Source organism: Camelus bactrianus, chromosome 7 (assembly GCF_048773025.1).
Source record: "Camelus bactrianus isolate YW-2024 breed Bactrian camel chromosome 7, ASM4877302v1, whole genome shotgun sequence".
NCBI lineage: Eukaryota > Metazoa > Chordata > Mammalia > Artiodactyla > Camelidae > Camelus > Camelus bactrianus.
This window is the reverse complement of record NC_133545.1, coordinates 60,810,865-60,824,987: the sequence shown is the minus strand read 5'-3', so window position 1 is coordinate 60,824,987 and position 14,123 is coordinate 60,810,865. Positions and strand designations below refer to the sequence as shown.

Below are 14,123 nucleotides of genomic sequence, written 5' to 3'. Positions count from 1 at the left end.
GGAAAATCTTAACTGAGGAGAGAATCAGCAGCTTCTGCCTATATTAGAAAATTTGTAAATTATTTGTGGCTTAAATTCATGGACATGAACTATGTGAAATTCTTCTCTATCCCCTTTTTAAAGGTACAGTGATTATAACTAAGACTTAGTTTGAGCCCCTCACTGTTGTCATGAATATCCATTCTAGAATGTTGCCTTAAAAAGGAAGGAAATTCCGACACACTACAAAAAGGATGAACTTTTAGGGCATTAAGCTAAGTGAGATAAGCAAGGCACAAAAAGACAAACACTGTATGATGCCATTTATATGAGGAATCCTGAGTGGTCAAATTCATGGAAAGAAAAAGTAGAAGGGTGGTTGCCAGGGTCTGGGGGGAAGGGAGAAATGGGGAGTTGTTTAATGGATGGATATAGAGTTTCAAGCTTTTCAAGATGAACGAATTCTGGAGATTGGCTGCAAGACAATGTGAATATACTTAACATTACTGAAATAATTACTGAAATTACTCAGAAATGGTAAGGATGGTAAATTTTATGTTATGCATTTTTTACAATAAAAAAGAAATGAGGGGGAAAAAAGAATCATTGTAGAAGCTCACCTTACTCAAGAAGGCACCTCTAAAAGTTTTTAGTATGACGTAAGTGTCTCTTCAGTGATTCAAGCATCTTTTCACCCAGGAAAAACTAGGAGTACGTACAAAAATCTTAAGACAATAAAATCCATAACGTTAATATTTTGCATTAAGGAATACTGCTTATTTGCCACTATATTGCCTTATATTGTTTGTCTTAATACCTTTGTAATTCCATTTCCTAAAGTGTACTTATATAAATGATTTAGGCTTGTGGTATTCAATTCTTACTAAATTTATGTACATTCTTAACAATTTTAAGATAATCTGAGGTATTTATGAGTTTAATTTATGAGATTAAGGGTTAAGTAGCCAAGAAGACCGTATTTAAGTCAGACAATTGTTTTGCTGAAAAGAAAATTGAACGTTTTAATGTAAAATATTGAATGTAAAAGGAAATTCAATTAAACTGAAATGTTTAAGGGAATTTAATAAGGTTCTAAAATCCCCCTTAAAAGCAACTGTAAAAATTTGCTAGACTTTTAAAAAGAATTCAAAGACTATAAAGTATATTAAAAGCTTAAGAATCAAGTAAATAAAATATTCATTTAAAAAGAAGCCTAAGTAAACCTCTAAATGGTCTTTTCTACACATAAAAGCTGCCCTTGAGGGCATCAAAAAACTCACTTTCACAGAGGCTATAACACTGAATATAAAGAAGACAATGAGAGCTGGGTTGCAACAAGCTAACAAGTAGTTAACAGCCACTGACAGTGTGACCAAGTCAGGTAGCCTATAGAAAAGAAACAGAACTAAATTCAATTCAGTGATTGCAGAGAACCACGGCTAAAAATGTAGATGCAGAGTATTTGTTTTCCTATTTAAATTATATCGAACCCTTCTTGATAATTTTTAACCTCAGAGCCTTTACTCAGTTTTTTATTCATTAACTGCCTCACCAGCAGGCAATTTGTGAGTTCGAGGGTTGGCCTGAACCTGTGGGGCCAAGACTATCAGGAGCCTTGATAATGAGCAGCTTAATTCTCTCCTCCTCTCCGGGACAGAGTAACTTATAATTCTGCTCAGGTGCAAAAGCAGTTTGAAACTGTCCACGTCTCTGGTTCTCAAAGATTTTCTCACAATCAAAAATAGATTTTCTTTTCCTTTTAAGTAATCTGCAAAGCACCCTGCTCAGTAACATGTACTTTTAATAATTTGGGGGGAAGGTAATAAGGATGACCTGGTGTGATACCATTTTAATGAGCCAGTTTCTCTCTAAGGAAGCGCTGAGCTTTGGTGAATCTGAAGTACGTTTTTAAATGAGTCAGAATCACTTATTGATCACCCTCTGTGTGTAGATGACTGTGTTAGTATTATTGACAATTTAAAAGAATAACAAAAGAAAAAGGCTTGGACTTCAAAGAGTTTCTAACAGCCTTTTTGGAATATGGAACACTTCTGGGCAGGCAAGCCCAGGGCGACAAGCTGCAGCCAAATGTCACTTAGGGCAACAGGTCACACAGCAGGATAAGAGGAAAGGAAATGAGGACTAGAAGTAGGCTATAAAAATAAAACTGCCTCCAAAGAAATTCTCAGACCAGTGGTCCAATGAAACATGTCAGGCAGGAACTAGAGAAATTCACCCAAAATTATACCTCCTATTAATTACAGGACTTGGTCCAACTGTCAGTTCAATGAAGACTTTTCACATTAAAAAAAAAAAAAAAGTTACTGCCGTTGTGGAAAGCCTAGAAGTTACAAACAGATAACACCAGAACATTTATGTAAAACTCTGCCCCACAACCTCTGCAGTAATCAGCCCAGAACTAGGACTTGGTCAACGGCTGCCAGCTTCCTCTCTTTTTTGCCCCAGCTTCTGGCTCAGGACCAACCAGAGAAGCCATCCAAGATTCCCAAATCAGTCCTGAAGGACGACCCACTTCTAGTTAGCCCACTTCCAACTTCCCCATGCCAACATCCTCCAATCAGAGCACACCAGGGGCCTACCGCCCACTCTTCTTTTTTTTTCACCATCAACCTTCCTTGCCTGTCTTATAGTCTCTGCTTAAAGCAAGTGACTGGGGCTGACTGCCCCACTGTAGCAAGCTCTGAATATACCTGTTGCCTTTTAAAATTCTAACTTGAGTCGTACTTATTTGTTTCCACAGTTCTGCTGGAGGCCCCACATAGATATTGTCTGCTCTGCCTGTAGCCACAGACCCAGGCCTTCAACCAGACACTACCTGCTGAGGCAGACCCAGGTGTCCTGCTGCTTGAGGCCTGTGGAGTGCACGCCAGTGTGGTAAGTCAGCACTGGATCTGAACTCTGCTGTCTTTGCATTGAGTTGCTCTGCTATTTATCTCCAGTTTATTAGGCAGGCTTTGTTACCAGTTCCCATTTGTTTGGTATCCTTGGTGGAATCTAGAAGAGTATGATACAGATGATACATTGTTTACATTGAAATACAAAAAAATTTTTTGACATAATTATTGAAAAAGGTGGTCTGTAATTTAAATTTTTTACACAAAAATTTTACTGCATTTTGGTATTGGAAAAAAAATTTTTTTTTCTCCAACCCTTCCATTAAAGAATTTCAAGACACATGGACGTCAGTGAAAATGATGCACTAAGAACCTCCAACGGTCTATCTCTCCCAAGAAACATCAAAAAACCTAGCAAACACTTTAAGAGTCAGCCTTTTAGACACTCTGGAGGATAGCTGCAACAACAAGGAGAAAGGCCACAGATTAAGTGGAAGAGAATTTTGTGACAGTTAATTTAGCCTTGCCTTGCCCCTCTCCCCAGTACAATAGCATTCTTGAAGATAGTAACCTGTGTTCTTGATGTGGAAACATGGTTCCAGAGCAAGCCAAGCCGACTTTGTTCCTGGAAATTGTGTTTTTTTCTTTTGGCCTATCCATGGGTTTCCTGAAGGACCTGCCGTTGTTTCACCTAACTTGGAACTCTCTCAAAATCAGCAGCTACATGGAGGATGTTTCTCTAAAACATTGAAAGTCAGAAGAATGAGCTTCTACCAGGCGAAGAGAAAAAAAATATCAGTTGAGAGAAAGGATAGACACACATAAAGCCAAGAGTGAAAACCTGGAGAGTGAGAATCTTTGGGGAATAAGGGCTTTGAAAAATTCTTGCCTATAATGGGGAACCTAGAAAGCTACGTACATGCCCAGGACAGGATGCCTGCTCAGGAAAGAACTGAGACCACCATAACCTTTCACTTCTGGCTGATCTTTAGGTTCAATGAAAGAAAGCAGGAAGTAAAGGCTAAGTAGGAGTTGTAAACAGACTGGCTAATCAATGGAGAGCTTCAACAGTGTCAGTCTTCAAAGACCTGGAGAGTAGTGTTCTTTGTTTTCTTTCCCCTCCTTTTCTTTTCTTTCCATTTTTCTTTTCCTCCTTCCTTTCATCCTTCCCTCCTTTCTTTTTTTTTTTTTTTTTTTCAGCTCCAGGAGTTTAAGGAAATCTCTGTCAAGAAATTAGCTAACAACTAATGGAATAGAGACTTTAAAGACATTCATGACAAAGAGTATAGTCTTTACAAAAGTAGAAAAGTCACTAAAACAAACAAGAACAACCCACAGCAATTAAAAACAATAAATCCTGGAGAAAGGGGAAATTTTAATTTCCAGAGTTACCACCTCATATTCAAAATGTCCAGTTTTCAACAAACAAGTTATGAGGTGTACAAAGAAAGAAAAAGCCATGAGGCTTTCACAGGAAAAAAAGAAATGAACAAAAACTATCCCTGAGGAAGCATAAACATTTGTACATAAGTAGACAAATATCTTAATAAATAGTCTTATATATGCTCAAAGAACTAAAGGAAACCATGGACAAAGTAATGAAGGAAACCAGGAAACTGATATTTCAATAAATAGAAAATAACAAAGGTAAAAATTATAAAAAGGGACCAAATAGGATATTTGGAGTAAAAAAATACAATAACTGAAATGAAAAATTCATGCAATAGCAGATTTGAGGAGGCAAAAGAAAGAATCAAGGAACTTAAAGTCAAATGAAATTATGCAGTCTGAGGAGCAGATAGAAAAAAGAACAGAGCTTAAGATACTTCTGGGAAACTATCAAGCATACTAACAAATGCACAATGGAAATCCCAGAAAAGGAGAGAAAGAGGCAGGCAGAGTATTTAATATTTCAAGAAATTATGGCTAAAAATTTCTTAATTTAAAAAAGACATGAATCCATACATTCAAGAGGCTCAACACACCCAGAGATTGAGCAATTTTACGTACTTTTCATAATTATTTGTTTTCTTTTCTGTTAACTGCCTGTCCATTTTTGCTCATTTTCTCATTTCTCTAATATTTTACATATATATCATCCATGTCTATTATTTTGTTTATGTTGTCTTAAATGACAGATGGTTTAATTTTTATAGTAGCAATTGGTTTTTTTGTTGTTGTTTTATTTATAGTCTGGGTTTCCTGTACTGCTTAATAATACTTTCTTCACTTCAAGATTATTGTTACATTTGCTGCTAATATTTCTATAGTTTAATTTTCAACATTTAAAGTTTTATTCCATCTTCAATTTACATTTTATATGTGAGAGACTTGGGGACCTAAAACTTTTTTCTTTCAAAGGTTTAACCAATTGCACTGACATAATTATCGAATAATATATGCTTTCCCCCACTGACTTCTAATATTACATAACTTCCCACCTTTAGGATTTAATATGTACATGGAAAAGTCTGTAGACTCTCTTCATCTATTTCTACACCAGTATCCTACAATTTTAATCAAATAGCATCAGGATAATTTTTATATCTAGTAGCACAACATCTTCAGCACTACTCTTTTTCACAAACTTCTTGCAAGTTTCATGTGTTTATTCCTATACATGAACTTGAGAATTATTCTGAGTGTCAAGGTTTAATATCTTTGGAATTCTGATTGTATTTACACTAGATATATATATTATTCTGGGAAGGTTGGCTATGAAGTCTACTTATCCTAAAAAATGATGTCTTTCTATTTAATCAGATTTTGGTTTATAGCACTAAACACTTTAAAAGTTCTTTTCACAAAATCTTATTCTTCTTATTAAATTCATTCCTACATATCATATGATTTTTTCATTATTATGAGTGAAGGATATTTTTCCATTTTGATTTCTATCTGGTGATTTCTATTATTAAAAAACTATTTTATATATTCATTGTTAGCTATTTATTAAATTCTCAAACTAGTCAGTTTTCAAAGCTGATTCTCTTGGATTTTTTTGGTATAGATTTATAATAACTATAAAAAGAATTTTTCTTCTTATAGTTTTACTTATGCCTTGTATTTTTGCATTAGCTAGAATCTTGAGGGGAAAAAGTTATCTAATAGTGGTGATAGCAAATATTCCAGTCTTTTCTTCTGGCTTATAGCAATGCCTTTAGTATTTTTCTATTTTGTATGATATTTGTTATTGTTGTTGGTTTCTGATAAAGACTTTTTCTGTCTTTAAGGAATTTCTTTCTGTTTCTTTTTGTTTAGAGTTTTAAGGCTAATGATTTTTACCAAATTAAAAAAAAATTATCAATTGATACCACATATTTTTGCTTTTTGTAATTGTAAATATTACATTGATATATTACCTAATTATAATTGCCTTTCTAGTGTAAATCCTGCTGCTCTTTGAGTAAAATCCAGACTTCTTCCCATGTCCTGCAGGATCTGGTTCATACCTACCTTTAACGTCTTTTCAAACTGATTTTCCCCTTGGCCCTTGCTTACTACTATTCCACCACAGTAGCCTTCCTTTTATTCATTAAACCCTTAGTAAGATATCGTTATCTATGCCAGGAGTGCTCTCTCTCCCTAGTTCTTCACATGTCAGACACATCTTACCCTACAGACCTCAGCATCTCCTCAGACTAGCTTTCCTTGACTAATCTATCTAAAGATTATTATTCTGGGTACTCTCTGTCTCATTAACTGATTTAATTTTCTTTACATCAGTTTTTAAAAGCTGTATTTTGCTGTTTCTTTGTGGTCTATTTCAGGATCAGCACATTTTTTTCCATAAAGGGCTAGGTAGTATTTTATACTTTGTGGTCCTTTTGGTCTCTGTCATATCTATTCAACTCTGCCAGTTGTGTGTAAGCAGCCACAGGCAATACATGAAGAAATAGACGCAGCTATGTTCCAGTAAACTCTACTTACAAAACAGACAGCAAGCCAGATTTGGCCCATAGGGTGGAATTTGCTGATTTTTGGTTGTTACTTTAGTTGTTCTTTTCTCGGGTTACTAAATTGAGTATCAAGTCTTCTACTTGAAGCATTTCATCAAGCAGAAGTTGAGGAGTGTTCCTTTAGGTTTTTATCCAATATCTTCTTTACCATTACTCTCTTGGTGATTTTACATTTCATTTTAAAATCACATTTCTTCTTGGGATCATATTCAAGAGTATTTTCAATTATGTAGCAACTAAATTTATACTATTTCTTTGTTATTCATTTTAGTTTTTTCACATTTTAGTGAAAGAATATTACTTACTTTCTTCATTTAAAAGTTTTCTAAGTTTTTTATCTGCCCAATTACAGGTAATTTTTTACAATTGTTCTATGAGTGTAATAAAATAAGAAATATGTGTAGTTATAGAGATAGAATAAAAATAGATACACATATATGTTGGCAATTATTCTGATCAAAATCTCTATATTCCTAGTTATTTGATAAATAAATATTAGTGATTATCATATCAATTTTTATATTTTTATCAGTCTCTTTTGTTGAATATTTTTTAATTCTACTGCATCTGATATTAATATCATCCTCTGATTTTTAAAATTTTATTTGCCTAAAATATCTTTCTCCAACCCTTTATTTTGATGCTTTATTTGTTATTTGCAGTCAGTATGACTAGATTTTATTAAACCAATCTGAGAGTATCTTTTCATAGGAGAATTTAATCAAATCAATTGTTCAGTTTGATTTTATTTTATCCAAACTATTTTACATTTACTCCTTTGTATATTTTGTTACAGCCTTGTTTTCCCTTTTTGTGTGCTTCTTGCATTGACCTTCTAAAAATTTATTTTTTCCTGAGTAACTTATTCTATTATATAGCTCTATTTTAATCAACTATTTAAACCTCTATTGGTATGCCAAAATGAAATAATACTTATAGTACTGCTGTGCCCCAACTCTCTCTTCTGTCATTCTCTGCTTTTTCTGATGCTGGGAATTGCTGGTCTCTGACTGAGCTACAAAGTAGAGCCGAGGAGGCAAAATATCCACTCAGATAATTCTCAAGGTCTCCTAGATATTTTAACTGAATGAAGAAAGAATGAGCTAATGAGGAGGGGAGACTAGGGAGAAGAATTTCCTCCCTCAGAAAGTATCTACAATGAGAAGGTGGTGTCCTGCCAATTTCCGGTTGTTGACCCTCTTCCTGTCAGAGGGCTGCATCTATCCCCTACTGCATTGTTTCAGGGCAAAAGGTCAAGCTTTCATTGGCTATGATTAGACTTGTTTAAACCTTAACATCTGCTTGTAATTAGTATGAATCCTTCCAACATTCTGATATATGATGAGTTCTAATCCTTAGTTTTCAGAGTCATTGCACATGCTTTTCTAATGTGTTTTCATAGATATTTCATAAAATTTTTGAGGGTTTTTTAACAGCTTTTGAAAAAGTAACACATAATATTGCCTCATATTTAGAAAACACAGAAAAGTCCCCAGAAAGAAAATATCCACAACCATTTATATAGAGATAATCTGTTATCAGATGTTTTTATACATATTATTCTAATTTGGATTCTATACCATTTTTGGTAATGCAAGAGTCTATATATAAACTGTTACATATTTTAAAATTTATATATCATGAACTTTTTTCATTCCATTTAGTGTTCTTCAACATAATTTTTATTGCTATGTAGTATTCCATCTACAATCTCCAAAGAGTTATTTTCAAATTTATTTGTAGAGCTGTGCTAGTATTTTCTTTTTAACTTTTAGTATCCTTTCAACTATGCAGATATCTATTTTCTTATTCTTAAATTTGTTTATTTGTATTTACCTTCTATTATTATTTTTTTTTCTATTCCAGGACTTTTTTTTTTTTTTTACATTTTTTATTGAGTTATAGTCATTTACAATGTTGTGTCAAATTCCAGTGTAGAGCACAATTTTTCAGTTATACATGAACATACATATATTCATTGTCACATTTTTTTCACTGTGAGCTACCACAAGATCTTGTATATATTTCCTTGTGCTATACAGTATAATCTTGTTTATCTATTCTTCATATGCCTGTCAGTATCTACAAATTTTGAACTCCCAGTCTATGCCTTCCCACCCCTCTCCCCCTTGGCAACCACAAGTTTGTATGCTATGTCTATGAGTCTGTTTCTGTTTTGTATTTATGTTCTATATCACTAATTATCAGAGAAACGCAAATCAAAACTACAGTGAGGTATCACCTCACACCAGTCAGAATGGCCATCATTCAAAAGTCCACAAATGACAAATGCTGGAGAGGCTGTGGAGAAAAGGGAACCCTCCTACACTGCTGGTGGGAATGCAGTTTGGTGCAGCCACTGTGGAAAACAGTATGGAGATTCTGCAGAAGACTAGGAATAGACTTACCATATGACCCAGGAATCCCGCTCCTGGGCATATATATATAGAAGGAACCCTACTTCAAAAAGACACCTGCACCCCAATGTTCATAGTAGCACTATTTGCAATAGCCAAGACATGGAAACAGCCTAAATGTCCATCAACAGATGACTGGATAAAGAAGAAGTGGTATATTTATACAATGGAATACTATTCAGCCATAAAAATGACAACATAACGCCATTTGCAGCAACATGGATGTCCCTGGAGAATGTCATTCTAAGTGAAGTTAGGAAATCAGACATTGATACATTATTTTTAAATCCATAGTTCATATTCATATTTATCTATGCCTTAATAGTGTCCTTTATAGCATTGCTTTAGTTATCGTATTTCTTTAGGTTTTTTTTTTTTTTTTTCAGTCTGGGAGAATTCTTCACACTTATTTCTTGATGTGGGTACTTATTGTTATAAACTTTCATTTTAGTATTGCTTTGTTGCATCCCATAACTTCTGGTGTGTTGTGTTTCCATTTCCATTTGTTTCAAGATAGGTTTTGATTTCTCTTTTGATTTCTTTGACCTATTTGTTGTTCAGTAGCATGTTGTTTAATCTCCACTTATTTGTGGATTTTCTAGTTTTCTTCTTATAGTTGACTTCTAGTTTCATATCACTGTGATCAGAAAAGATGCTTGATATGATCTCAGTCTTCTTGAATTTATTAAGATGTTTTGTAGCCTAACATATGATGTATCCTCAAGAATGTTTCATGTGCAGTTGAGGAGAATGTGTGTGTTCTGCTGCTGTTGTATGGAATAGTCTATAAATGTTAGGTCCATCTGATCTAGTGTGCAATGTAAGTCCAATGTTTCCTTATTGATTTTGTGTCTACATAATCTAGTCACTGTTGAAACTGAGGTATTAAATTCCACTAATATTATTTCATTGTTGTCTATTTCTCCCTTCAGATTTGTTAGCATTTGCTTCATATATTTAGGGTACTTATCTTTTGTGTGTATAAATATTTACTGATGTTATCTCTTCTTGAGGAATTGACCCCTTTATTATTATACAATAACTTTGTCTCTTTTACATTCTTTGGCTTAATGTCCATTTTTTTCTGGTCCAAGTGTAGCTACTCCTACTTTTTTTTGGTTTCTATTTGCATGTAATATATTTTTTCCATCCTTTCACTTTCAGTCTATGTGTGACCTGAAAGCTGAAGTCTTGTAGGCAGTATATAGATGAGTCTTGTCTTTTTTTAATCTTTATTTTGTTTTGTTTTGTTTTGTTTTGTTTTTTAATCCATTCAGCCACACGTCTTTTGATTGGAGAATTTATTCCTTTTACATTTAAAGTAATTATTGACAGGTATGGACTTACTATTACCATACTGTTAATTTTATTCTGATTATTTTGTAATTCCTCTGTGCCTTTGTACCTCTTTGCTCTCCTCTTTTATGGTTTAATGATTTTCTGTAGTGGTATGGTTTGATTCCTTTCTCTCTTTTTTTTTTTCACTGAAGTATAGTCAGTTTACAATGTTGTGTCAATTTATGAATATGAAAGTGAATATATGTATATTCATGTATGATTTCTTTCTCTTTATCTTTGGTGTGCCTACTATAGGTTTTGCTTTATGGTAACCATGAGACTTAACTATAACACCTTACATTTTTAACAGTCTATTTTAAGCAGATAACAACTTTGAATGCATATAAAAGCTATACATTTTTAGATGGAAAATTATTTTGCTAGGATGTGGATTATATGTATATATACTCTTGCCCAAACTTATCAATTGTAGACTTGGGTTTTGTGCAGCTAACTGTATATAAATTTTGCCTAAAATCAAATCTGTGAACAAGGTTCTTACAGAAGGCTTACTTTTCTCAGTAATATGAGTTAACAATTTTGAAACTAACTTTTGTTTACTCTAGACATGTGCAAATAAATAAAAATACTGAGAATAATGGAATCCAGATTTTCCGCTGTTTAGGAAGAGTGAAAGAGGGATAAAAATATGAAAAGAGAAGAACCAATATGTGCCCTGTGGTATTGAATTAGAAATGAAACTCACAGTAAGTAATTTAGATATAGAAATAGAAAGATACAGAAATAAATACAGATATATTGCATAGATATAAATACACAGATAAATATTATTTCCTAGCTCTCTTTGTTGAAAGGGACTAGAAACAATGACACATCAGTAGAAATGATCATATCTAGCATACATATCTTAGTGTCAAAATACCATTCTTGATTAAAAACAACCAGATTTCCTTAGGAAAATAAAAGTAAAGAAGTGTACAAATAATCATAGAGATATGCCAAAAGAATAGAAAGGAACCTCACTGGAAGCATGGACTGCAGTCCCTGGTCCCTGCTGAGGAGTAGAGAGGGGGCAGAGGTATTAATTAGGAACAACTCCAACAAATACTGGCTCTTTGGCTTCCTTATAAGGCTCACCACTATGACATTTAAGTAACAAATAAAAAACTCACCAGGACGAGTCAAAACTAGAGCCCAAGGAAAAAGGAATCCCAGTATATGTTCAAAGAGGGTTAGAAAAATTTAAGACAAAGAATGATAAGCAACAGAGAATTTCTCTTCACAAATTTATAAAAGCATGTCTGGACTCTTCTCTATTTCTTCTCATATACCTAGGCAGAAATTTTTGAGGAAATTACATCATCTTTGTACCCTGATAAAGACACTGATCAACTCAAAGAGCAATCCTGTCAACATTTTTAAAAAACAAAAGCATGGAATACATACAAAATAAAGATCTACAAACTCTTTAAAGTGGTTACTGAAAATAAAAAGTTTATGGTGGATGATACAGATACTTAGTCCACATACTAAAGTAGTCTTATTAGAACATTAACAAATCCAGTGAGGTCTTCCTTTCATGTCATAACAAGAAGATCGTTATTCTAATGATAAAAACAACAGATGCTTTCCCACAAGTTATTGCATTAAAAACTAAAATGGAGAAAACCAAACGAGAGAACGTTAGTGTTTGACAACCAATAGCATGTTTTGTTTTACCTGAAAGTTATTTTCTAATGCAAAAAAATTTCTTGCCAAGTCAAATGAAATGGCTGATTCTAGCAGGGGGAATGAAGGAGAAAACAGGGGATTACTATATTTTGAGGCCAACTTTGTAAAATCCTTTGACTTGCTAAACTGCACATGTATTACTTGGATCTGAGAAAGAGATTAATACACTACAATGAGAAATGATGAGGAAACGGCCAACCACCCATTCATTCAATGAGCATTTAATGTGTGCCTACCAGTTCCTGGAGAATCTTGTAGTACCAGAAGAGTGGAAGTGCTAAGAAAAAAAAAAAAAAAACCCACATGACAGAGACATGTCAAAGGAACACATAAGCAAACTGAAAGATTTCCCAGTGGTCAAAGCTGCAACAATTTGAGCAATGTAAAAAAGGGGTTAGGGTTATAACACAAAGTATAAAGTAAGTATCTATGAGTCCATACTTACAGAACTAAGTGACAGAATAAATAAATAGAGCAGAAGATACAAATTTCCTATGCTGAGTGTTTCCAATAATTTGTGTAGATACTCTGCTGTCAAGAAATGGAGGTATAAACCCCGCTCATCTAATGTGGACTGTGCATAGTAACTTGCTTCCAAAGGAAACAATATGGAAAGGAGGGGAAAAAGTCACTTTACAGTAGAGAAATCAGGCAAACGCTACCTCAGCCAGTTGATCAAGGTTAGCATGAACAGAAATCATGTTAATAGTATGTACCCTTGATAGAAAGTGATAGAAATGGCACTGTGGTCTTCCTTCTAAAAATCAATAACCCAAGTCTAACAATGAGAAAAATATCAGACAGATTCCAATAGAAGAGACTTCTACAAAACACAGACCAGTACTCCCTAAAACAGCCAAGGTCATCAAAATGAGGAAAGTCTTAAAAACTATCACAGGCAAGGGGAGTGTAAGGAGACATGATAACTAAATGTGATATGGTACACAGAATGAAATCCTGCAACAGAAAAAGGACACTGGGTTAAAACTAAGGAAATTTGAATAATATATAGCTTTTAAATAACAATAATGTATCAGTATTAGTTCATTAATTGTGACGAATGTATTGTACTGATATAATGTCAATAAGGGAAAGTGGGTGTGAGGTTTAAAGGAACTCTATTGTCATCTCAACTTTTCTGTAAATCAAAAACTGTTCTAAAAATTAAGTTTATATTTAGAAGTATATATTGAAATATAAAAAGCCCAGTTGGTTTGGGAGTGTATGTATAAACTCTTAGCAGTCTAAAGGTCAATTATATTCAGTTATTATTTATTATTCTTTCCTTGGTTTGCAATGTTAACTTAATTTTTTTGATAAAATGATTCAAAGTTATTTACTTCATTCCCTCAGGCGAAAACGTCCCCATATGCCCCTCAATATGCTAGCTATTCTGTAACCTCTTATTGCAGTATTTTTTAATAAAAATTCTTCTCAGAAACAATACATTGTAGAGTTGGGTTTTCAGTTTTATTGAGTGAAGGACGTTAGTTCTTCCCATTGTAAGTTCAAATGAATCTTGAATTTAAAAAACAGATCTACATATATTACGTTTACTTTGAAAAGGAAAATGTGCCTTGTGAGATAAACAAAATACAGTGCAATATGTGTCAACTGTGGATCTTGAGGGCTGAAAGTGACCCTGAAGTGAGGAACTTCAAGTACAGGATTGTACAAATTATTCCAACAATGACTAAACTATGGCAGCCAGGGCAAAAAGAACATAAATAAGCAAAACAAAATAAAAAAACTCAAAGCACATCATAAATTGAAGATATTTATAAATATTAGAAACAATATTCAAATAATAAAGGTCTTTGTTTTTTTCAGGATTTCTCAATATGGCATAGGAATATATGTGGGGGCCTATTTGCCATATTTAC

At 33.6% G+C, this 14,123-nt stretch overlaps 1 long non-coding RNA gene across 1 annotated transcript; it reads left to right on the top strand.

Annotated features, from left to right (window-relative positions):
• Positions 1 to 2,539: 2,539 nt before the first annotated feature.
• On the top strand, positions 2,540 to 13,684 carry LOC141578174 (uncharacterized). Its single transcript, XR_012508214.1, has 2 exons — positions 2,540 to 2,874; positions 3,163 to 13,684. It is a non-coding gene; the product is annotated as an uncharacterized LOC141578174 (long non-coding RNA).
• Positions 13,685 to 14,123: the final 439 nt, after the last annotated feature.